The sequence below is a fragment of the Triticum dicoccoides genome, chromosome 6A (genome assembly GCF_002162155.2).
Source record: "Triticum dicoccoides isolate Atlit2015 ecotype Zavitan chromosome 6A, WEW_v2.0, whole genome shotgun sequence".
In the NCBI taxonomy this organism is placed as follows: Eukaryota; Viridiplantae; Streptophyta; class Magnoliopsida; order Poales; family Poaceae; genus Triticum; species Triticum dicoccoides.
Window position 1 is genome coordinate 66,383,504 of NC_041390.1, and position 210 is coordinate 66,383,713.

Here is a 210-nt window from a genome sequence, read left to right on the forward strand (position 1 = left end):
CATTCTTGACCACGAACTTGACATGCTCAAGAAACAGATCCCTCACCCTAACCAGGTCTTTCCAAAACTGTGACCCACGAGACGCCGTAGCGAACATGGGATTACCAGCAAGGAAGTATCTAGTTTTGAGAAGATCGAACCAGAGAGTGCCGAGAATAGCAGTCATGATCCTCCGCCACCATTTGATAATGAGACAGGTGTTCATCACCT